The sequence below is a fragment of the Dermacentor andersoni genome, chromosome 8, assembly GCF_023375885.2.
Source record: "Dermacentor andersoni chromosome 8, qqDerAnde1_hic_scaffold, whole genome shotgun sequence".
Classification (NCBI taxonomy): domain Eukaryota; kingdom Metazoa; phylum Arthropoda; class Arachnida; order Ixodida; family Ixodidae; genus Dermacentor; species Dermacentor andersoni.
The window spans coordinates 108,189,947-108,213,605 of NC_092821.1; the positions used below are offsets into that span (position 1 = coordinate 108,189,947).

The 23,659-nt window shown below is 46.1% G+C and overlaps 1 long non-coding RNA gene across 2 annotated transcripts; it reads left to right on the top strand.

Annotated features, from left to right (window-relative positions):
• The first annotated feature begins 1,289 nt into the window (after window positions 1-1,289).
• Window positions 1,290-22,772, top strand: LOC129384237 (uncharacterized). 2 transcript variants are annotated; one of them, XR_008611980.1, is made up of 4 exons: window positions 1,290-1,375; window positions 5,406-5,543; window positions 19,899-20,049; window positions 22,618-22,772. It is a non-coding gene; the product is annotated as an uncharacterized lncRNA (long non-coding RNA). The 2 variants fall into 2 exon arrangements; XR_008611981.1 differs by lacking the exon at window positions 22,618-22,772 and adding an exon at window positions 21,648-21,924.
• The last annotated feature ends 887 nt before the right edge of the window (window positions 22,773-23,659 follow it).

The window sequence follows — 23,659 nt, forward strand, 5'->3', positions numbered from 1 at the left end:
AGGGGCGTAAACGAGACAAAGAGGAATTGTGACGTCATCAGCGACTATGTGTTAGACATTCGTGCGTACCCATGACTATCCAATGGCGTGTATGTTGAAAGGGTATTGGCATTTGCCATACAGCGAAGAAATGTCTAAACAAAAATTAGTTGGGCGATCGTGAAGTTGGCAGAACGTCGCACAGTTTGCACGTGGCCTAACGTACCGTGTGAAAACTGACGAAAAAAATTGGGCAGCTCCCGGAGATAGTGAAGTCCAACATGACATCCCAACTCGTGGGTTGTCCCGACGAAAGAAAATTTTATGCTGTCATGCGCGTCGCTCTGTATAAAATTTAGAAGCGCTTGGCAGTTTTTAATACAGATGTTGACATACGACCAATTCGTCTTAATTTCCGAGAATTTATTGCAAGATTTCTTTCAAGTAGAGACACAGCATACCCAGGTAGCACAATGGTTCAGCCAATCGGAGGCACTTGAATGCTTAAAACAATTGCAACACTGCTAAATCACCCTGTGATTGGCGGGCATGTGGAAATATCTGTTAGTACTGTGAATATTTTTGTATTCTGAGCAAATGCGGGCAATGACGAAAAAAACAAGAAAGCAATTGGGACCTAGTGCTTCCAAGTACGGCCTGCTGTGCACTATGGCAGAGGTTCGACTACACCTTCAATGACACATTATTTTCATTTTATTAAACCGAGGCGGAACAGGAACCTAACGCCAAATACAACGAATGACGAAAAAAAAATACACTATAATAATTTTTACCCGAAACTCGTAAAAGTGACAAAAGGTAGCGCGTCTGATCTACTGCACGGAGATCCTGCCTCAATCAACAACTGGCCGCTCAACAACTCCTGAAGTGTCATCGCGCCCTGTTTAGAGAATATCTAATCGCAAAAGCTATTTGACAAGGTCTGCGCGTGTTCTTGAAACACACCTCTACAGACATGAGAAATAAGAGCTCTCTAAAGCAAAGGCCATGGGTCAAGCGATGTTGACTAGGTTATTGGCCGTATATGTGTTTATATGTCTTATTAAAGCAAGGCAGAGAGTCGAGCTTGAGAAAACCACAAAAGAGAGCATTCAGAATCTTGCATGTCTTCTTGCCAGAGTGTACAAGCCTCATATGGGCGAAAGAAATACATAAACAACAAGAGACAAATCACTTGTAATGAATTGTTAGCATATATCTCAAAGAATGGAATTCATACAAGCCTGCGTTAAAGTTTAAATGTTCTTTTCGTGTTCTCCCAAACAGGGTTATCTGTTAGAAAGGGAGCCTGTAAACAGAAGAATGTTGTTCTTGTTGCGGACAATAATGATCCTGATTCTGGCCTTTTATCTGGTGTTCACGAACTGGGACATGTGTGAGTTTTATGACACTTGCATTTGATAACTTATGTATTTTATCTTGAGTTACTTCGCCTTTTAAGAATTTTTTTTTTCAGAAATTGTGTCCCACTGGCCTCAGAATTTTTATTGCAGGTTATTCGAGGACTACGAAAAGACCGAAGCAAACAATTTTTAATGAACAATAAGGGGACGCATCTTTTTTATTGTGTGTAGATTTATACATGATTTATCTTTGAGTGCGCATGCAAATTGGAATAACTAAATTTAAAAAAAAATTGAAAAAAATTCAGACAAGTAACTTCTTATGCTCTACATAGGTTTGAAGCAACTAGGGACAATCATTCGTTTCATTTTCCACCCATATCATGTGCCACGGCGAGGTTCTGATTCCAGTAAAGGAAATGGTCTTACAGCCTCCGAGACGGGTCCAAACCAATAACGAAGAATTTTGCGAATAAAAACCATAATAATGTGAAGCGAACAGGTGAATTCGGCCCGCGTACAAGCGCCATAAGAAAATTAATGCATACCTTTTGGCCGCCCGCAAAGGATCGCAGTGTTGTGTGCCTGTCAGGAAATTAAATTAAGGGAGCAACTTCCGGTAATCAGTTGTCACCCTACTAGTTGAGGTTCTACCAGTTCTCGGACGCGGAGCAAGTGATACAGGCATACAGTAGCACGGCCCGTTTGTGAGCGCCCACCCGTAAAGAAACTTATCGCACTAGATTGATCCGGGAGAGCCATGTGGGTGAGCACTAGGTGGTAGCACTTTGGATGATGAAAAACGACATTCGAATCTCTTTTCCCTACATGGATTCCTTTTCCCCAACACCTGTTACTCCAAACGGAATGGAGAGGATGCCAATTATGATGTGATGAAGGAGAGGCGTGCCCACGCGACAGTAAGAACGTAGGCGAAGTGAGAAAATCGCCACAGTCCCACTTGGGCATTCCTTCTAGAGCCCAGAGAAAAACTAGTTTTGCCTGTATGCGAGAAGCAGCAGCAGGCCTAAATTATTTTTTATAGAAGCCACAGAGGGTTTCAGCACCTACAGAGTGAGGCTAGGCTTGAGAAGAAGTGCGTTACTTTCAAACATTTTATAGTCGTCTTATATATGCAACCGTAATCATTTGAAAGTTCTTTTCACCGCCATACATGTACGGTGCTGATGCTCGAAGAGTTGCGTCATTTTAGGCAGCAGACCAAGCAATTTCTTGCATTGTTTCTTCATAGTGCGTGAATTCCCTCGAAACACGTCTCCAGTGCCGCTTGCTTAGTATTGCCTAAGCGCGACATAATAATATCGAAAATTTAGAAGAAGGCTAAATGAAATGATCACGCAAAGCGGTAATAAACTAAAAATGTAGAGCCTAATTTATTATTCCAAGGAAGTTCATCCTCCTGTTCCACGACAGTCACAGGAGCTAAGTTGCTGGTTAGCTTAACAAAGCACGTTACCTTAGCTCAAGTTACCCCATCGAAGATCAATGCGCTACATGCTTAAAGCTTTTTATGATGTCTACGTAGAACTAATCACACTTAAAAACCTTAGAATTGTCTCGGCTGCATGTGATAATGTGAAATACCATACTCTTTAGAGCAACCAACTCCCAAACTGCACCTTCGTAGTGAGAAAAACAAGTATGGCACAGAGGAGGAGTGTTCAGATGGAAACGTAAATCATAATGATCATTTGACGTTCATGACGGTAAAATAAATAAAGAGTTCGTGGCTCCTTCCCGATTTGCAAAAATGTTTAGACCACTAAACTTAAGACAAGCTAATATTCGGTGCTGCCAAAGACGATGATGTCTCCCACCTAAACTCCATCCAGCGTAGGCAAGCTGCTGCGAAATGCAGATATCGCTCTAATTTTCACTTAGAATTGATGTATAGAGCTGAAAGTTTTGGTCTAATCACAATTCAATCTATGTCGAATAGATTTGCGCGCTTAATCGACTGGCGCTGCGAATTACTGCATCTGTTTATTAGGTATAGTAACCGAAGTTACGAGAAGTTACATAACATTCGTTTTCACAGTTTCAGAATGCTCTTCAAGTGGACCCAACAGCAACAGTGTGACATGGGTGGAGCGAAAGATCAGCTATTTGCTCTGATGCTGTGTTTCTAGACGCTTGAAAGAAGTACATCGTCCATCAAATTGTAGGGTTGTAAGTGCCCAAACCGCGTTATGACTGTGAGGCATGCTGTAGCGAGGGAGTCTAATTTTGTTCAAAGCGGGTGGGTATACATGCGAAAAACGTACGGTGCACGGACGTTGTTTCTTTTTATTTCGCTCCCATTAGAATACGGTTGCCGCGGCAGAGATTGAGCCCTTGGCCTCGAGCTCAACAACACAACTCCACACGTGTATGTCCTCTTGGCTACCGCGGCGGATAGCCGCCATGGCCGAGTGGTTAATAGAACCTCTACACACGCTGGATTAAAAGGAGCCACAGCCACGCGTGACCAATAGAACAAAAGATCATCGCAAAGTTTTCGTTGAGAAATTCAGTATAAAAAAGAAAAGTTGTATCTCCACGTGAATAGCACGAACCTCAGCCGAAAAAAGTATTGATGCGTTACGGCAAGGGCTACAACTTCAACATGGTTGATGGTAAAGATCGAAGCCCTGCCTTCGCTTCATTGGCCTGTTTCTTCTGCAGCGCTCACCGTGTCGTTCACTTGAGCTGCATTTGAAATGCTTTTAGCTCCTTGGAATCATTGCTGTGTCACATAAAACTGACGTAGGGAATCTGCCTCCAAATATAGGCCTATTACTAAAGAAAGAAGCCAGCAAGTCCAGAGCAGAGCAACAGTGACGAAACTTTTTCTTCCTTGGAATTATTTTGCGCTCACTTTATCTTTTTCTTCCAAAACCATATTCATATGCTTTATATGAACACTAAAAGAATTTTCCAAATATTTGCGTGCGCGTATTTTGTGAATTAAGAGTGACCCCATAGCTACACAAATATAACCCTCCTGTTTTGAAATACCTCCAAACGCCTTGAACACTTTTGAACAGCGCATCTTAGCTTTAACATGAAGATATTAGCGAGGCATGACGTATGAAGATCCATTTGCAAGCTGCTAGATTCACCTCGCGTTCATATGGAAAGTTAAAAGGCTTGAGGCATACATTTCGATAGAACGCCGTTTTACTTGCGTTCGTATGCGAAAACTGGCGTGGACGGTATATTCTGACATGTAATCGCCGCGGAGTCACATCGGAATCGGACATCTCACATTCATTAGGGAGAAAACATTCACCAATGCTAACTTTGTGATTCGGGCTGTGGCTTTGTTCACTTACAGTATTGGAGACATCAGCAAAGCGTATTGTTCGCTTTGACTATTGGTGCGAAAGTATGTTGCAGAAATATTACCCCACAGGCTCTCGGTGCTTTTTATTATCATATTTCACAACAATTATCGGTAATACAGTTTCACACAGGCGGCGACACCACGTTTGCCATACCGTAGCTGACAGTTTGTGTAAACTTGTTGCTCCTTGTGAATGGGTGAATTGTCCTGAACGAAATGACAAAACGAAATGCGAAATGGGAAATGCGAAATCACAACGCAATGCGAAATGACAGAAACCTCACAGTGCTCAGTCAAACTAGATGATGACCAACTACCTTCTTGTACTTGTGCCTTGATACTGTTATGGAGTTAGCAAAAATAAAAATTATTTCCTCCTAGATTGCTGCATTATTCTTGTGCAGTTTCTGTAGCAAGCCCTTTTACCTGTGTGTGATTTTTATTTTCACTTTATTAGCAGAGTTCGACGTTCCCCAACCGTTGGTCCTACTTACACTTACCTAGGATGTATGCTTAAAACAATAAATCTTGCTAGCCTGCTAGTTCAGTGATTCCACATGTCCCACCGCCTAATAACTAGACAAGTGTTAGCTGCGCTCCGCATAAGCCAACTTATTAAAAAAACAACCTGTGGTCAGGATCGCAATGCGAACAATAAAAATATGTGGGAAATATCTATGGGAATCTGCCACTCATGTTAAAAACTTCTCTTTCAGCCTAGGCTCCCCTCATGATGGCAGCGAGACCTCAACAAATTGCCCAGCAAATGGTAGATATATAATGGACCCTACTCTTTATAAACAACAACCGGTGTTCTCAGAATGCAGCAAGGCAGCAATGAAGAGATTTTTGGCGTGAGTTGTCTCAATACAAACTGGCATACGCGGTACATAATCAAGGTTTATTTGCTTGATATAGTTTGTCTCGGAAGTGCTCTGTTTCTGTCGCTGTTTAGTCTATACTTGTAAATGCCTCCTTTAGTAAACACCAGCAATACCAAGCATATCTTTTTTCTTAAAGTACCATATGAGTACGGCATGCATAGTCAGACGGTTAGTATATCACATTGATTGCTGTGGAGCCCAAAGTATGCCTGGCGTGATTTTCAGGAATAATAACGCTGAGGTTCCCCTAACATTCTTCATTGTGTGCCTGTGAGCTACAAACATTAGTCTAAACATTTCACTGTGTTTTTCTTCGTACTGACATGCACATGGCACACTTATCCTAACCTAATGCTTACTGTATGCTTGGAAGTCCTGCGCATATAGATCGCTCGTGGACGCCCCTATTAAATGCACCGGGAGTCAGAGAGTGTGCTCCTAGACACAGCGATTTCACCGTTAAAGCATTAATTAATTAACATTAATGAAATTATTAAGCTGAACGCACAACAAGTGATCTAATGTACTTCGTTTTTGAGCTTGAGTATGGTAGCTAAAAATTTTTCTCATTTGGCCGACGAGAGTAGCATTTTCTGATAGCAATACCACGATAACAACAAAAAATCCCCACAGGGGTATTGTCATGTAGTGCGCAGCATTCTTAGTAGTCATTACTTATCAAGCTTACCCTCTACTCTTAAAACCACGACTGACGTAGGTTTACATAGGCAACCTCAAAGAATACCACGCCACCCACTATGACGATCTCCCAAATAAGCTCCTTTTTATGGCCAGTCTTGCTTTTGGTAAATGAAATAAATGTTCCTGTAATGCTTTTTTTATCGTATAACCTGCCAGCCGACAGGCTCACATGCGTTCCAACGCGTTCACTTCAGAAGCTCCTCCCCGTTGTTGCAGACGCAATTCTCTCGCTGCTTGAGTATTCGCACGTGCCTTGTCCGCGCGAATGAAGGAAACATTTTATTGACATGTATTAGGAAATTTGGAAGGGGCCGCTAGTGCGGGGCTACTATGACCTCTTCGGCGATGACCCGTGCCCGTCGAATCAGTGCCCGCTGGACCTCGGAAGTGCCGTCGCGAGCGACGCCTTCCTCTATGGTGCGGATTGCAAGAACGATACGGGGAAGGAATGGGAAGCATGGAGGCGGTGCATCGTACCGTAGCGTTCAAAGTGGTGGGGAAAACGCCACATTCTGGACATGCGTCGTGGTAGCGCGTGGGGTATAGGATGTGCAAGAAGTGGAGATACGGGAATGTGGGGGTCTGCAGCTGGCGAAGTGCGACCGCCTCTACTCGTGCGAAAGACGCCGGTAGACGTTGGTACAGCCGAATCTGGCGTGTGTAGTGTGGAGAGGGGAACTGTGCTCTATGTTGGCGTCCTCATTGCGCAGGGTTGCTCGAAGGCTGAGTCCTTAAGCGGCCACATGAGTGCGTTCATTACCCCGCGGTGAGGCATGGCTAGGCGTCCGAAGCAGGTGAATGTTGTGGGTGAGGTGTACGGTCAATTCGGACGAACGTGAAGGAATGTTGTGCGTGGTTTTGGAATTCCACGAGCTGTCAAGAAAGCCGTACTAGCCACTTGCGAATCGGTGATTATGTAATACGTTTCGCCCAGGAGGCTATAGATGTGTTGCATGGAGAGGGTAAACGCCAGGATACTGACTCCCGAGACAGTAGCAGAAGGTGGAGAGATGACAGAGGCAGCGCTCACGCCCTCGTGGGTGCCGTCGACCACTACCATTGTGCGCCCTTATGTCATACAAGCGGCTCCATCTAGAGGACTCTGTTCTCTTCAAGTTCGCCAAGAGTGCACGCAAGATATTATACCCGTGCCCGCTGTCGACCGACATTGGGCTCGGGATGCATGTTATGCGGTATGGGATGCACCCGAAGCAACCTAGTGATCCTAGCCGGTACGGAGATCCCTTGCATGTCTGGGGATGTAGGTGGAAGCGGGTGATCTAGGCGAGTGAGGAGCTGTCTAGCCGTCGAAGTGAGAAGACGTTGGCGCTGGCTGATCCATTGGGCCTCAAGCAGTTCGTTGAGGATATTGTGTACCCCGAGCGATAAAGACGCTGACTGGAGCTATAGTGTGGAATGCCGAGTGCGACTTTCGTGGCTTTGCAGATGAACGCATCCACGCGGTCACGCTTTGACCGCGTTAGGGGGTGACAGGTTAGGTGATCGTTGAAGCGGCCAAGAATGGATGCGTCTGCTTATAAGAACATGCCATTTTCCTTAAGTCCCGGGCAAAGATTGCTAACGCGACGCAGCATAGCGATGACCTGCTCCGTCTGGCGCGAAAGCAGAGAGACGTATGGTGTGTACAACCCTGCCATCGTCCTGAACGTAAAGTCCGAGGACGCGCGCTCTCCACACCCGTGGTACGGATGTCCCGTCGATGAGGACTGTCATGGGACTGTCTAGCGTCGAACTCGTGCCCAGAAGGGCACGAGTTCGGACTTGTCGGGTGAGCAACTGAGGCCACCCTTTCCGGCGTAGTCAGACACGATCTCGCCCGGCTGTTGGAGCCGGTCTTGGATAGCTTCGTCGGAGCCCCGAACCGTCCACAGCTTTATATCGTCGGCATAAAGCGCATGGTGAAGATGCAGGACTTAGTCCAATTGTTTGGGGAGACCTACCATAGCTGTCTTAAAAAGGGCTGGTGAAATCACCGATCCCTGGGGAGTGTCACATCATGTTAGTTTGATGATACCCGAGCGGTGAGGACCAATTCCTATCGTTGCTGTGCGGTCGCGGAGGAAGGCTCGGGCATAGTTGTATACCCGGATACGCAGCCATTCGCCGAGGTTGTTTAGGATGAGGTCGTGCTCCGCATTATCGAAGGCCGACTTAAGGTAGTGGGCGAGGAAAGCGAGGGTTTGCGGTCCCTGCGGGGGACCCAGGACCTCCTCCTCTATTTGCAGTAGCACGTCCTGTGTAGACAGGTGCGAACGAAAAACGAACTGCGTATGCGGGAAAAAGGACTGGCGCTCGAGGAACGGCTGCAGGCGCCGCCGGGCCACGTGCTCCATGAGCTTACCTATACAAGACGTAAGTGAGAAGGGTCTGAGTTTGTTGATGGGTATAGGTTTTCTCGGCTTTAAAAGGATATATCCGCTTGGCGCCATGTCTGTGGCAGCGTGCCATTCAGCCAATGCTCGCTAAACGTGCCCAACAACTGCTCAAGATCCTCGTTATTGAGATTGCGGAGAGTCGCGTACCGCATGTGGTCCCCTCCCACTGCCGAATTCTTGCGGATGTCCTGCAACATGGCACGGACTTCCTGAATTCCGATTTCTGCGTCTTGCGTGGTGGACGGCTCTGTGATATACGGATAAGGACGGTACTGAGGGCAGGAGCCTGGCGGGATCAAGCGCGTCTCGAGCGCCTGGAGGCGGCGGTCGGGATTAGACTGTATTACGGATTAGACTGTATTAGACGGGATTAGACTGTAGACTGTAGGGAGTAAGACTGTATAAGCGCTTGTGTGTCTGCGTCTTGGTTCCCGGTGGATCTATCAATGCTCGGAGAATGGCCCACGTCTTAGCCGTGCGCAGTGTGCCGGACAGGCGGTCACAGAATCCTCTACAGTTGTTACTGGTAATAGTCTGAACGTACTCCTGCACTTCTCGCGGGATACGGGCAACCTGTAGTTGCTGCTTGCGCTTCAAACGCTGCCTCCTCCATCACGTCGTCAGCCACCTCCTGGAGTTCCACAGGTGGAGAAGGTGTGGGTCAACGTCGGGATTGGCAGAGGTGGTAGTGAACGCGCGTTTGGTTGTCTCGAGATCTGCTGTGAAGGCTGCGAGCCAGTCCTAGCCCCAACCAGCTTTTGGAGCGCTGGTTTGACGCTCCCGAAAACGAGCCCAATATGTTATACGAAGCCGGTGTTCGGGTCGGCGAAAGTTGGTGAGAGGAAGGGTGGTTGCAACGATGTAGTGATCGCTAGCTTAATTCTCGTCTAAGGACTCACTGGATGCGACCGCTCCAGTGCCGCGGGTCATTGTGAGGTCGGGACACGTATCTGTCGCAACACTGTTTCCGATGCGGGTGGGTTGCGCGGGATCAGAAAGTAATGTGAACCGCATGTTGCACATCCCATTCAACAATTTGGTCCCTTTCACTGTTGCCTTCGGGTAGCCCCAGACAGGGTGCGGTAGATTTAAATCTCCGCGGATCAACAATTTGCTCCCGAGCTTGCCAAACTCAGTAATTAAGCAGTGAAAATTATGAGTCCGGGCAGGAGGGCACTGTAGCTATTTAGAATAAAGAGACTTTAATTTTGCTTATGGTGTGTGATGACTTCTAAAATTTGATGAGGGATGTCCGTGTCCACGGAATGCGTAAGAACCGTTTAGCGGTTGGATGCCAGAGCCCCCATGAGCTGCGAGTTACTGCTGGGCGCTTCGTATTCCGTGAGGGACGGGCTGCAGTTGGGTTCTTGAAGCAGAATGATAGCAGGATCCACCGTGGTCGTGGCAATATGTTGCTGCAGGGTCGCCGTTTGCGGCATAACCACCTGCATTACCATACGACGAGTTGGTCCACGTTACGCGACCCCGTCTTCGGGTTATAGGACCGATGGGCGCATATATGAGTGAGAGGGTTTTGTGCTCGGAGTAGTTGTGGGGACGGGGCCGAGCTCCTGGCAAATTTGCATTATGCTCCGCTGTGTTTCCAGCTGTGTCTCAGTGGATAGAGCGGTGATTCTGCTCGTTATCAGGTCTTCCAGGATGGTCACCGTTTTGTTGATTCTATCCTTTAGTAACGACACCGCATCATTAAGCATTTCGCGGAACTCCTGTCGAATGTTCCGCATGTGGTCTGTATCTCGCATCTGAGGCGGTTATCCAGAGCCTGCATCTTGGCCTCCAGCTCTGGGCGAAGCTGCTGAAGCGCATTCATGTGGGCGCTCTGTTTGGCCTGAGTGGGTAAAGTTGGGCTCGGGGACGGCCAAGGGGAGGAGGGCGAGACCAGGGGAGGGCCCCTCACCCAGCTTTCCTCCTGAGATTCCGCCGAGTTGTGCTTGGCCTTGGGGATCTTGGATTGCTGGCTTTATTCTCTCGGCAGCTGGTTCGCCCGGGGTGTCTTCGATGGGGTGGCGTTCTGTGAAGTGGTCATCCGTTTTACTGGCGGCAGGCGTAACTGAGTGCTGGAGCGGCTGCAAGAGCGGGGCTTGCATCGTGACTTCCCTCGGGACCGTCACCTTGATCGGCAATTCCTACCCGGCGTTAGGCCTACCATTTGCTCAGCCAGGGTTAACGATGAGGGTTTAGGCTGATAATTCACTTGGTGTGGTCGTTGCTGCTGCTGCGCTTGTTCCTGCTGAAGCAGCTTCCGAACCCGTTCCTAGTTGAAGGGGGACCGAATACGGTTGGGGCAGCCCGCGTCTATATGCGAGTGATCGCCCCGACACCAGCGGGACTTGGGTGAGCAGGAGTGTCCCTGTATTAGATTATCAATGCCACATATCTCGCATACGATGCGGTCTAGTGTGGGGCAGTTGTCAGAGCGATGTCCCAACTCGTGGCCAACCGGGCAGACTTGCTGGCGGGGACGATGTATACATAGCAGCGGCATTCGGCGCCGCAGTAGTGAACGTAGTGGAAACCTGGAGTCCTTCGAAGGTGAAATGAATCAATGTGTGTTGTTTAGTGGCGCAAGGGTCAGGTATGGCCAAAGAGCGCCAAGCCAGCCTTCGAAGGGGAGGAGGGCCATATTCCATTTGCCCATCACACGCACCTGCAGGACGCTAAAGCCCGGTATAATGAGATGATCCACAAGTTCGGACGGGTTCGCTCCGGGTCCACACCGGAGATGATTCCTTGACGCGAGTTGTCGGGCGCCGCTATATAGACCGAAACGGGATAGGTCTGCTGGCCCAGGTGAAAGTGTTGGACGCTGCACAGGTTCTAGGCGATGAGTTCATGCGGCGTGGTTTCACGGTAAGATTGTGTTCCAGCGAAGGCGAAAAATTAGCCTATCGACTTCAGCCGGGGGCGAACCTGCCCCCAATGGCGCGTATCAAGATGGGACGAGTCCACTGGTCCAAACGTAGCCCTACAGTGGACGCAGGAAGGCTTTGTAGTCGTGGAGGGGCAAGGGTGGTGGCCTCAACATGACGGGCCCGCGCAGTTGAGGGTCTCGTCTTCAAAGTGGCTGGTATTCGCCACTTGGATCATCTTCAGGACGCGGAGGTCCGGTTGCGTGCGGCGCTTCCTTTGGACCAGCACCTTGACCCTGCAAGATATCGCCCGCGTTCTAACTGTGCCTCCGTAAGGGCCGCGTTTCGCACAACTTTCCTTGCCGCGCTCTGACCACTCCGTTCCTTCTCACTTCGGCAGTTCTTTGGGTTCGGCATATTGCCAGAATGGTAATCGTGGTTAGTGCATGGATTTGCTTCATCTTTGTGCTTTTGGCTTGACGCTTTCTTGTGGATTTCTTTATTGCTCTTTGCGTACCGTCATTGTCCTCAATTATAAAGAAGCATGTCCTTGTACAAATCCACGAGACCTTGTGAAGACGCATAATCGCAACTAATTGCAGTGGTGGAGCCTGTCGAGTCGGGTCGATCGAAATGCTCCAAGAGTCTCCATGAACTCGTTCGCCATTGAGAAATTCATAAGGGTTTTCTATGACGCTTGTTGATGTGTGCGTTGGTAGCGTAATGGTTTCAATATCGGGCTTCTGTAAAGACGTCTTAGGCTCGAAGTCTGCCTTCCAACAAGTTTAATGGCATTTATTTGTCTTTATCACAGTGCTTTGTTTGAAATGATGCGTTTGCAAATTCGTGAAAACGCTCACGAGAAGGACGAAGTTTACGCAAATCTATTTAATAACCGTCATGCTCATCATTCTCTTTAAACTAGATGGCTTGGATTTTGGGCTGATGTTTGTCGGCACCTGGTGGTTTTCTGTCCAAATATCGCGTCTGCGGTTCGCGCACCCACAAATAGGTGGCGGTTAGCATATAGACGTTTGTGTATTCACAGAAATTCAAGCGTAGATGGCGATACGTGATTTTGCGGGGTCACGAAACGGAACGACAAATGGAAATCCGCAGAAAATTATCCTGGGAACCTATCCCAAGGACGCTACGCAATAAAATACACAACGTAAAGATAAAAATGTAAGAATTTAAATTCTGGAGTTTTACGCTACAGAACCACGATTTGATCATCGGGCATGCTGTAGTTGGGGACTCCGGAAATTTAGACCACCTGGAGTTTTTCAACTTGCACCTAAATTTGAGTAGACGGCTGTTTTCGCATTTCATCCCCATCGAAGTGCGGCCGCCGTGGCCTGGATTTGATTCCGCGACCACCTGCCTCGTAGCCCAGCACCATACCACTAAGCAACCTCGGCGGGTCGTAGTAATTTTTTTGTGTTACGATGGACTACGGCCGATATTCTCAAGTAGCTACTTATGATGTAGTGTCATAAATATGTGTTATTTATACATTTGCTCTCAAGCTATGAACACTGCCTAAAAACTTCATGTTATAAACTGGCGCTTTGTGCAATCTTTAGTGAGTGCTTGCAATTACATTGTAATGAAAAATAGATTTTATTCACAGTGAGCCCTGCTCCTATTGTGAAAGTATTTGAATCACATTATCGAAATGCATTAAAAAGAGAGATATTGGCTGCAAGCGCAACGATAAAGAAGGTACCATGCTTTCGCCCACGCTCACAGAACGTGCCAGGCGCCACGCCGACCATTTCGTAAAGTTCAATAGTGTCTTCTTTATAGTGGTCGTGTCTGGCAATACTCATACCACTGAAGCGAAATAAAGCCTCATTTTGTATGCAAGGGGTTGAATGTATCCTAAGATTTATAAAAATGGGTGCATTTACCCTTGCAGTCGGTAGACCAGCCGGGCAGAAACAAGTAGTGCGTGCAAATCTGTGCGCCGCAAACCAAACCGGCTAAGAGCGCGGGCGGTCACGCGCCCACGCACGCATGGCGAGAGTTCGCTCGGTAACCGCCAGCACTCGCGGACACAACGCTGGTGTACGGAGTAGCGTCGTAGCGCCGTAGCGGGGCAGCTCCTCCCAATCTGGAGCTTTTCGCGGTACTTTTCGCACAGGCACTGTTGCGCATGCACTGTTGTGTCACGAGGTACTGTTGAGTCACGAGGGCTACGACCGTAACACATTTTACTCATTCCCACCGAGGACACACGTAAAAACGGCGGTAACGCTGGGTTCAGGCAGCCACACGAGTGCGGTGAGTGTAGCCATGGCCATGCCAATGCCGTGCGCGCAATACCTTATTCTGCCACGACTTGCGTCGCCCGTTGTTAGTAGTAGTAGTAGTAGTAGTAGTAGTAGTAGTAGTAGTAGTAGTAGTAGTAGTAGTAGTAGTAGTAGTAGTAGTAGTAGTAGGAGACGGCCAACTGTGACAAGCGACACCGAATAGCAGAATATGTAGCCAGCATATTGTTGGAAAGAGGGAGAGCGCATCGTTCACCGCCCGCCTTAGGTGGCGTCCATTTTCCGTCAGAGTACCGCCACAGTACTCCCTGACATTCCGCAGGAGCAGGGGAGGAATACAAGGAAAGTTTTCCTTGTGGAAACCCATTAAGTACGAGTTACGCGCTCTGTGCGGTGGTGAACATTTATTAATATCATGTCGTGTCGGCTTCAGGCTTAATGCTTTGCGCGTGCTGCTACTTAGCGATTTTGGTTCATTTACGTTCCTAAACCTCTGCACTTCTGTTGTTTGCAATACACTTGTTACTAGTGGTTAAAAATACAGATACCTTTACTATATATATACATATATATATTATATGAATAGTGTGATTGAATGGTAGGTATAACGAATGGAGTAAACCATTTGGAAAAAACACAGCCTTCGTATATTCATTCCATTATGCGACCTTACCAGAAGCCGATCCTAAGTGGTGTCCGGTCCTTTGTGATGTATCTACGTACGAAAGAAATCAGATCAAATGTTGCTAAATTCCACGAGCTCATAAGTACATATTTGCTTTCCCATCCCGTTTATCTCTCTCTCTCCCTCTCTCTGCGTACCAATGACAAACGGCGTGATGTTTTATATTGTTTTTTTTGGGGGGGGGAGGGGAAGGGGTCTTATGGGTTTATTACGCTTTTTTGTTGTGCCTCTGAGTTCACGCTCTTGCTTTTGTGTTTTTGAGTATATTATCCTACTTTGGCTGATGCTACACTAACTACTTTTGTAGTTCGTTTTTTTTACTGCCCTAAAATGCTTTTTTCTCTGTTTGGTCTGAAAGGTCTACTAGCGTTTCTTTTTTTTTTCTTCCGGTGTTCTCCTGTATTCATGTCATCTTAAGTGAACTATATTATGTTTCTTTATTTTTACTTATGTACAATAAGTTATATTAGTCCTTCTTTTCTTAATTTGCGCCCTCTTTGCCCACTGGCTTTTATGGAACCTGCAATGTAACTTTAAATAAATAAATAAATAACCTCACCTAGTGCATTATGAATATAAGAGTCATGAAAGAACAGAAGCGACACCTTACAGCATTTACTTATTAAAATGATGTGTTCGTAAAATGAAATAAATGTAGTACTAGAGCACCGCAGCTCACATCAACGGAATCCATAAATCATAAAATATCGAGAAAATAAAATATTATTACCGCAGCTGAGGAGGCAAACTTATAAGCTGCATATGTCACGGTAACATGATTTGCTGACTGTATACTATTGAGCAGACCTCTACTTTTCTAGGTATACTTTGTGGCGCAAAATACATTTCTGGAAAAGGGACAGAAGAAAGGGAGACAGTGAAGCGCCATGCACTCATTTATGAACTTAAGCATCTGTGTACAAACGTGGTTCTCATGCAGCAAAATTATGCGGGGAAGTCTTACCTTGCACTAGTCATTCTTTCTTTGGAATGCAACAAACGTTGTTTTCTAATACAGTATCCGAAAAAAAAACAAGTATTAGGAAACATTCACTAGTAAATTATTTTTGTTTTTATACGAATAGAAGAACATCAAATATTGAATTTATATTGTAATTTAGAATAATAGCACACCTCAAGAAGCAAGTTTATTTGGTTGTTTTTATATACCAGTGCCTACCCTCTCTAGTATACTTTTAGATGTGAGAACATTGAAACAAACGAGGTGCAGAGCTTTCATGGAGAATTCTTATGGGAAAATTAAAGCAGTAATTTTCTTTCTTTACGTGGCCCATTCAAGGCATGTGTTTGCATACACACCTCATAATGAATGTATACGGCAACGCTCAGATGCCTAACCAAAAATATCCCAAACAGATTTTCATTGACCCTGAAGTCAGAACGTCAAGACCTAGATAAACCGCCACTATGCCTAACCTAACGTCGATGGGAAAATTAACAAAATAAATAGTGCCAGCATCTAGGACTGTGCGAACAGCCGTTTTTGACAATGAATCAAATACCAATCAAATAATGCCAGAAACAAGTGGAACCAAATTGAGTGTTGGAGATTTCACACATGGCTCACAGATAATTCACAGTCTTCTCAAAATCGAAAACAAACAATTTTTGCATCCGTGTACATTCAATGAAAGTTTATAATATTACCGTACTTCAGAAACATGCTTTAGGAAGCACTAACAGAGCGCTAGGAACAACTACGAAGTTTGTTAGTAACTACAGGGCTCTTCGGAGCTAATGGGCTGGTGTGTTAGCATAAGTGTTCAGGACATTAAACATCTGCGTAGACCATTGCTACTAAATTGTAAATCCAGGTCGCCTGCGGCGATGGCAGAATAAAAAAAGCACTATTTCTAAAGTTTGAAACGTTGGAGTAAAAGAAATCGGCAGTGGCTTAGCTCGGCTATGCCAGGATATACGCTGCCAAAGCTAAGGCATAGCATGGTTAGCCTTGGTTAATCTTTATTGCAAGTCCAGGTTAGCCTGGTTGTCTAGCTATGTTGCAGCGTTTGGCCAGTCGTTCAGCGCGTGGTTCGCCTGTTTCCTGGGCGGTTCGTTTCCTCTTCATCACATTCCGATGTCGATTCAAGGCCTACTCCTGCTTATCAGAATTGTCGCCGTCCATACTGCTGCCTCAACTGTGGTTGCGGCACACGCGAGCACTCGTTTTCAATCCTCCGACATGTTATCAGGCATGCGACGCAGCTGGCGAAGTGAGCGGAGGCGAGCGCAACGACGAGGAACTCGGTGTGACGTCATATGAAACGGCGGCGGCGGAAAGGCGCGGCGCTGCGGAGCGGCGGAACACCGGGGGCTCGGTGCTACTAGTGGCGCACGCGCAGTATTGACTTGTGGCGCGCGTTGTGACGTCATGTGCATCCTCGGAGCACCACCACGGCGAAATCGCAAGTTCGCGGCCAGTAAAGCTTTCGCTTTAAAACTCGCACTTCCGCAAGAAAGGCGAAGCGTCCATTATGATAGGCAATTAGTAGAAAGCCATACGAAGTAGAGATGACGCTTTTATGGGCCGTATGAGCTTGTGAACATTCACCTGCTATCTAAACAAGCATAGTGTCAGCGCGCACAGCAAACGTGAACACATCACACTCGATGACCGGGAACACTCGCTGTGGAAACATGGGGGTGAGTAAACCGAACAGCGAGCAAAGTAACCTTCGTGCTACGCATCGCTTCAACGCAAGCTCAGCGCCGAGAACACACGGCACATACAAAGCTACGATCCGTTGGAGCTGCTAGACTCTGGCCCCAACGCAGAACGCACTTAGGATACGGCCGCGTGACCGCGCCAAGCCGCCACACACGCAGTTGCGGCGGGAGTACAACGCCAACCCCCCCCCCCCCGCCCCCTCTATCCCCTACCCGCGGTGCCTTGCAACGTTGGGTTCCTTACCCGCGACGAAAGACGGCGCACTTCCTCCCCTCTCTTCTCCCGTCCACGCGGGCGAGGTTGAGACGCGACCGTCGGCTCCCCTGGCATACATTCACTCGCACAAACAGCGCAGGGGTCGTGGCGATAGTGTTATCGCCCTTGGACTTCATACGGAATATTGTGGCGACGGCAGAAATGCGCCTGGTATGTCCAAAGAATTGCTATCGCAATATCTTACTCGATGGTGATGTAATATTAAAGAGTATATTTATGTACTCACACCTAATCCAATAAGAGGTCAGGAATGCTCCATAGCCGAATGGCATCTCTAAATACAATTTCCTCGACTGTGATCTCTTAGAACTATGATCTAACAGGAAACCTACTGCTCCTTCCGCGACACAGCGTGCAATTAGTACGTTATGTCTACTGCTTATAAAATCAGGTTATTACATTTTCTTTTAATTTTACGTTTGATCATGTACAGTCGACGACATGAAGTAAAAAAGACCATTCGAAATACTGTCCCATTTAGGAAAAGCAACTACTCGATTCCAGGACCGAATCGAATAGGAGAATAATATACTGGTTAATAGAAAGTTTCAAGTATTCGTGCACCATTACCAGCGAACATTGATGCTGCTCATATATTGGGTGAAACTGTCCAGGTATTTATTTTGCATCGAAGTTTGCCATTATCGCATTTGCGCTTAAATTGCGCACAATTGATTTTGTCAATACTAGCAATTCCTTTCATTCTTTTCTTTCTTTTTTTTGCTATGTGGAGCTGCTGCTTGGAAATACGAGTAAAGAAAGTCGTGGGAGCACGATAAGGAAAGTGAAGTGTAGTATTTTATTGTAGGGTGGCTGCAATGGCACACATACGCTTATATATACAGTTTTTACTTATTTCCGCCTTAGCTTATAGTCGTTGATGTTTTTCGCTGCGTTATGCAATAATGTACATAATGTAATATAATAACGTAGCGAGACAATGATGAAAACATGGTGTTAACTATGTTAGTAATTTCTAATCACATATTCCTCTTGCTTTGCGCTTGGCGTGACAGTGGTCATTCAGGCGCAAGAACACAAAATAGTAGTTCACAGATTGCGAGGGTGCGGCCAGCCCATCATTTTCAAAACTTACTGCCAGTAAACTTTAAGTTAAACGGCTAGCAATCATGCTCGCGTCTGAACCACCCAGCCAGGCTCGCCCTCCCAGAATCGGCAAGAAACATCTTTCCTTTTTGGTGATTTTCTGGCTGCAGTTGAAAAATTTCTCCTTCATTCTGACAAGCAACAACCTTCACCATAAGAGCTGTATGAGGGACTTTCTCTTATTGAAAGGAGAGGAGGAAAAGAATTCGTGCTTTTCCCTGAACATTTAACTGCAGACAAATACTTGTGCCCATCCAACGCATAACGTGGAATATTTGTGAAGCAAAGTTCAGGTAAGGCACTTGATTAAACGGTTTAGAAGTTATGGAAATTCGCACACTTTAGTTTCGTCGTATCCAAGAGTAACATCATGGAACGACAGTTCTTCGATCATGACTATTACAACTTCCTTGCCAAGCATTCTTTATTGTTCTGCAATGCATTAATAAGTTCTGTCGAATTTCAAACGGCAAATCAGGGGAGTGTGCAGTGTGAGACGTATGCGTAGCGATGTTCCTAGGAATGATGTGATGTATCTTACTTGACAATTTCTAAGCAGCATTTGCGTACTGTGCGCCCGCTTGTGTTATTGTGAGACTTACGCAAACTGGAGGAGTCGACAAAAGCTGGCGAATTCGCCTGTGCCAACATACCGATTGCCAACGTGAAAGAAAGTAAACCAAGAGAACTAATCTTTGAAATATATCCACCATTATATTAACACAACAGCGTATCTAGACGTATCTGAGTGGCACTTCAAGTTCACACTTTATGGAGAAATCGTAGTGGTACATGAACGTTCTTGAAAAGTGGCCATGAAGAAGTGCACTCAATAAGACACCTACTCAGTGGCTAAGTCAAAGAAAAGGGAATCAATAAAAAACGTTCTGAATATAATTCAGCATACTATTAACAGATTTGTGCGAATTAGAAATATCTGTCAGCCAACGTTACATGTTCCAGTTCTATTCAGGAATTTACTTTTTGTGTTGCGCTGTACAAGCGTGGCAAATACGCGCAGACAATGAGCATGCAAGAAATATCCATCTAAACAACTTCGTGGGTCAACATATACATCCGCCGAGATTGTGGCAGACCCCACATACAGCCCCGTCAAATTAGGGAAAGCAGATAAAGTAAGCTTCGCCATAACATTTCACGCTTAACATGTTCTGCTTGGTGCTGGCAATGGTGTACAGAAGATAGCGATCAGTGAAGAAATTCGGTTTAGAAATGTGCCACTAAGCACACTCTAAATGGAATGTATATCATATGCGCGATGCTTTCCATCCTGGCACACACGTTTTCGGAATTTTCCTTCACGCAGCTCACGCGATGCCAGCTGTCTGTTCCGCCGTCGATGTCCAGAACCTGCCAGAACGGAGACACGCACTGCTGCTGAGCAACGAGACGAGGTGCTGAGAAATAACCAGTGCTTGAGCAAAGTGCGCGAAAACGAGGAGTTTTTGAATGCTACGGTATGACTCCATTTCTGTGCTTTACTACCATTGATGAATGTAATATAGCCATTATCAAATGAAATAGCAGCATGTGGCTATCGATACCCGCCGTGGTTGCTCAGTGGCTATGGTGTTTGGCTGCTGAGCACGAGGTCGCGGGAACGAATCCCGGCCACGGCGGCCGCATTTCGATGGGGGCGAAATGCGAAAACACCCGTGTACTTAGATTTAGGTGCGCGTTAAAGAACCCCAGGTGGTCTAAATTCCCGGAGTCCTCCACCACGGCGTGCCTCTTCATCAGAAAGTGGTTCTGGCACATAAAACCCCATAATTTATTATTAATTTATTATTATGTGGCTATCGATGAGAGACTGCGTTTTTCCAAGGCCGCACCTTACACACCCATCATGTACTTGTATGTCCAACCGACAAGCCATGGCAACGTGATGTTGCAGCAACACTGTGGGACGCGTTGATTTTCAAAGCCTCTCGAATATGTCTTGATGACTTTCGCATTGAATTTGTTCTGCAAAATTCGTCGATCTTCACGGAAAAATTTGGTTGAAGCGAGTCAACACGCAGACTTGTGGCGCCAATGTGTGCTCATTGAGAAAGTTAACTTATTTTGCTAGTCTCCGATCTTAGTTAATTGAAGTGATCAATTTCTCTCTATGGGTGAATTGAGCAGAGCGCGGATAATGACCTTGGTTACGGCGAGGGACGACGGCGCCACGAACGCAGGAACGGGCGCCAAAGAGCTGCGCTCTAAAATGTTTGACGTGACGTTAACAGACAGGAAGACAGGTGTCTGGATCACAGAACAAACGAGTATCGTCAATATTTTAGTTGACTATAAAAGAATAAAATGGAGCTGTGGAGGCCACGTAATAAGCAGGGCAGATAACCACTGGGCCATCAGCACAGTCGAGGATGGCAGAAAGTTAGCTGGGGTAATAAAATTTGCAAATTTGCTGGCACAAGCAGGAATAAGCTAGCGTAGGGCAGGTATACTTAAAGCTTGCTTGGGGCGGCCTTCGTTCTGCAGTGTACATAAATATAGGTCAACGATGATGATGAGGCTAATGGTATTACCGTTTGCAAAAGCATGTTTGCCATTAAAACCGAGATTATGTTGAATGAGAGCTGATCGTCGCAGCTCGTATTATGTGTGAAAAAAAAAAGCTCTTCGGGAAAACCCAAGGTTGCACTTCACAATAATGAAGACAGTGAGGCATTCGAGCATTGAAAGTTCAATAAATATGTCATTATCCCTACTTCAATATCCAGGTAATCTCGCGGTTCTGCTTGAAGTCCTAATACCATTAATAGGTATATTCCTTAACAGTTCATAAAGAGACCAGAACGTTGCATAAGGCCAATGTGATAGTTGGCTATAGACGTAGCGTCCATTGTCTCCTTTTGATTTTCTGGATAACCATAGCATACTGCAGTGTATAGAATTTAAGGGGCAAGCTAAAGGGCTTATAGCCGCTTTAAAAAAGAAAGACCAATTGGGAAAGTTATTTCGCTGGCTACTTTGGATAGTGTGTTCTGAAAGGGTCACCATGTTTATACAGGGTTCAACTTGATAAATGAACATTTTATTTTTGACGCAGGTGATTCAGCCGTGCACATTAAGTTGCTATGTTATTTTGCTAGAAACACAAGAGGTGGCATCGTTCGAAAGAAGTGCCCCAGATGGAATGGGCTGCAACGAAAACGGAGTATGTAAGGTAATTTTTTTCTGCATGCATGTGAAATCATCAAACGGCCTACTCAGCGAAAAAGCCGTCGTCTGTAGCAGCGAAACGGCACCTAAATTCCCATTGGTTGCGACGCCACGTCCCGAGAGTGCCTCCACGGAGCGGATACGGCGACGCGACGCCATGGGGAAAGACGCGTTATCGTCGGGGAAGCAGCCGCGTGATGCACATCCACGGATGCTGTCGTCTCGCTCTAAGAAACCAGTACGCGGTCCGCTTCTCTCTCTCTCTCTCTCTGTCTCACCCCCACTGAGCTCATCTGCTGCTCGCGCCAACCGGCCCTGGTGGTCGCTGCTGCCACCTCGGTCTCCCGTCGCACAGGACGCCGGCGACATGCGGCGCTGACACCGCAGGCTGCTAATGCTTCTTGCCTCGCGCAGCACGTACCGCTGTGGTACATTACACGTTGCGCAAAACTCCAAGGAACGCTTAGCGGCGTTCGATTTGACACTGTTATTTTTGCATTCACAACTGATGAAAAGTGTTTAGGTGCATTCGTATTTTTATGTGGGATGCTGAATAAAAAAGTATCCTTAAGGATACCGTTTCAAGATTTATTTTATAATCGGAAACGTATAGCACAAGCACTTGCCACTGTAGTATTCACTGTTATTCAATTTTCTCCTGTGACTATTCCTTCTACTTCAATTCTGTGCTTTGTTGCATGGCCCTCATAGCTGAATAAATTCAGTTGTTATCTTTGAACATACAATTGTGATTACAAGTAACCTCATATTTGAAGTATATTCTTGCGATTTTCACACCTGCATTGAATAGCATAGCGAAATGCGTTCATACCAAGAATTTTTTTTCTTTTTTCCAGGAATGCCAAGGAGGAATGTGTACATTTATCGTTTGAAAATTTTCTTTGAGTTTTAGAAGCCTTCAGATATGTGTTCGATTTTTCAATGATTCAGATGAAATATACATTGATGTTGATATTTTTTCTTGCGTTATTTTCTCATCTGCGCTTGCAAGTTTCTATGTTTGATGTCTCTTTCATGGCAGCATTGGTACCTCATTCATATTGCTTAAATTTTTCCAAAGCAAGCTCGATACTTCATAAAACACAAGGCTCGAAAAATATTAGGAATGTTAGCTGTAAGTCCCATGTACAGGGGCTTACAGGTAACATGGCCATGCCCTGTGGATGGCCCTGCCCTGTGCATGGCCTGTGCATGGCCATGCACAGGCCATGCAAAGATAACAGGGCAATGCTTCGCGTAAAATGTAATTGCTAATCCATCGCAGTGAACAAGCCTCAACACGACACTAATAACACATGTAAAAATGTGGAAATGGCCCTATTCACATTTGCCAACATGCCCAAATGTCCATTCTTTTACTCTCGAGCCTTCTCCATCTGGAAATAAGTGAGAGCTCATTATCAATAGAGTTTACCAGAGAAGTGCTTACGAAAGTAGCCCAGCCCCACCTCCCTGTCTCTGTGCCTTTGATAACTTTCGGAATATTGCGACCTGTGCTTCACGCCCTCACGACAATATCCCTTTGCTCCAACAATCATACACATGAAGGCCCAGGGTACAGAACACAAAGTTCAGCAAAATATAATTGTACTCTCTAAGCCTTTCCTTAAGGTTGGGCTCCTTCTCGCAGGCGTATCTACTGGCGAGTGTGACGGGAATAAAGAACCCCTTCAAAGTAGTTCTTGGGTATTAACCTGCGGCTAAGTTCTTTATTTAGCTTTTGGCTGCCACGAGACATGAGTTTAGTATGAAATAAATGTAAGCATACAGCCGCATTTCACGCAAGGACTGCCGCAGTGAGCGTATAGCCTTTATTGCATCACTCATTATCTTCAGGGTCACTGCTGTACGATTTTGCACCTCTAACTAGGCTTCCTC